Consider the following 2,758-nt stretch of genomic DNA (forward strand, 5'->3'; position numbering starts at 1 on the left):
ATGGTCATGCCGCAATCCCTTCTCCTCCATTCTCCTCTCAGGATCCTGGGCACGCATGCACACGTGCCCGGTGTGAGTTTTAAGCCACTGGGTCTGGGACACGAACCATAGTCGACTACGTGGGAGTCCAGCGACATAGCCATTACGCTAACTGCTGGTTCCCGGTATAGATATTCTTTTCTTATTAGTTTGTTCGGAGAGATTTTTGCTATAGGATGCATGCACTCACCAGAGAGACAGAGAGAGACAGAGACAGAAAGCAAGAAATCACTCCCCAGGGGGGAAAGTCCACGCTGCAATCCCTTTTCCTCCATTCTCCTCTCAGGATTTTGGGCACACATGCACACATGCCTGGTGTGAATTTTAAGCTGCTAGGTCTGGGACTCAAACTGTGGTCAGCTACAAGACTAGTGATGTAACCACTACACCATCTGCTGGTCCCTGAATATCCACTTTTTTAGACAGAGTTTTTTTTTTTTGAGAGAGATTTTTGCTATAGGGTGCATACACTTGCCAGAAAGACAGAGAGACACTAACCGAGAAATCATCTCCCGGGGAGGTGGCCACACCGCAATCCCTTCACGGGGATCTTGGGCATGCATGCACATGCACTTGGCATGAGTTTAAGCCACCACATCCGGTACTCAAACCATGATGGACTACATGGGAGTCCAGTGACGTAGCCATTACGCCATCTGCTGGCCCCGAGAGAGATATTTTTGCTATAGGGTGCATGCACTTGCCAGACAGACACAGATAGAAAGCAAGAAATCACCCCCTGGAACAAAAAATCAACTCAAAATGGATCAAAGATCTAAACCTAAGACTTCAAACTATAAAACTACCGGTGGAAAACACTGGGCAAACTCTGGGAGACCTTGGGGTAGGTAAAGATTTCTTAAATAAGACCCCCAAAGCATAGGCAATAATTTCCAAAATAGAAAAGTGGGATTACATCAGATTAAGAAGTTTCTGCACAGCTAAGAACACAGTAGTTATTGTGAATCGACAATCTGTGGAAAGGGGGATATTTTTGTAAACTGCCTCAGCTAAGGGACTGATAACCACAATACACAGGAAACTCAAGCAGCTTACCTGAAAAAAAAATATATATATATTAACCCAATTAAAAGCTGAACGAAAAATTCCATAAGGAAGACATATGAACAGCCAAAAAGCATATGAAGAAATGCTCACCATCCCTCATCATAAGGGAGATGCAGATTAAAACCATGATGAGATACCACCTAACCCTAGTTAGATTAAAATACAAAAAATGGTAAGTGTTGGCAGGGTTGTGGTGAAAGGGGAACTCTCCTACACTGTTGGTGGTAATGGAAATTGGTCCAGCCACTGTGCAAAGCAATATGGACGTTCCTCAAAGACCTACAAATAGAACTACCATATGATCCAGCAATTCCACTCCTGGGTATCTATCTGCCCAAAGGACAGGAGAACGCTCAGTTGGAAAAGCACTTGACCATCAATGTTTATTGCTGCATTATTCACGATTGCTAAGACATGGAACCAACCCAAATGTCCATGAACAGATGAATGGATTGAAAAAGTGTGGCACGTATACTCAAACCCTGGCATTTGCTAGAAAGTGGTTGAATATGGAAGATTTATTGCTGTGTGAAGCAAGCCATGCTATGAAAGAAAGATATTGTATGTCTCTACTTAATATATACCAACTATTTGCTCTCTATGGTAGAGACTGAAAGATTGGAGGACATAAAAACATTGAAAATAGTTGTGAATGGGGCTGGCAGGTGGCGTGGTGGTTAAGGGCTCTGGACTCCCATATGGCTGACCATGCATGGTTCGAGTCCTAGACCTGGTGGCTTGCTTACTCACTCTCTCTCTCCCTCTCTGGTCAAGTTAAAATAAATAAATAAAGATAAATAAAACTAACTCTTAGGGAGAAAATCAAATAGAAGTCATTGAAAGGTTATGTTTTCCCTGATGAAAAATGGAAAATTATCCACAGACTGGGATCACATATGAGGCTAGGTTACAGAGACTGGACAAAGTGAGAGAAAGAGAGAGGGAAAGTGAGAAAGCAAGCCACCAGGTCTGGGACTTGAATCATAGTCACCCATTGGGAATCTAGCACCTTAACCACCACACCACCTGCTGGCCCCTAAATAAAATAATTCTTAAAAAAGAAAAGAAAAGAAAAGAAAATAGTTATGGACACTGGAGACAGTGTGGAAGGAGGGTGGGAGAGGGGAAGAGTATAGGGAAGGAAATTAGGGGGGAAAAATAGAGAGGCAAGGCATTTGTGGGACATGGTAACAGTTTATTACTTGTTGATGATAACATGTATAGTATTCCCAACTTGACTGGTCTGAGGTGTATGTCATGTTGGATAAATTCTCTTTGCAAGCTAAATGATGTATAGTGACTGAATGTATAAAATAATAATAAAATAAAATAGAAATAAAATAAAATAAAATAAAATAAAATAAAATATCACCCCACAGGGAATGGCCATGCCACAAGCCTTTTTTCTTCCATTCTCCTCTTGGGATTTTGGGCATTCATATACACATGCTTGGCATGAGTTTCAAGCCTCTGAATCCGGGACTTGAACCACTGTCGACCACATGGGAGTCCAGTGCCTTAACCACCACACCATCTGCTGGCCCTGCCTCAATATTCTTTTTTGAAAAATGTTTATTTATTTATCCACTTATTTATTTTTTAATTTGACCAGACACACACACACACACACACACACACAGCGAGAGAGAGA

Source organism: Tupaia chinensis, unplaced genomic scaffold (assembly GCF_000334495.1).
Source record: "Tupaia chinensis unplaced genomic scaffold, TupChi_1.0 Scaffold145652_1, whole genome shotgun sequence".
NCBI lineage: Eukaryota > Metazoa > Chordata > Mammalia > Scandentia > Tupaiidae > Tupaia > Tupaia belangeri.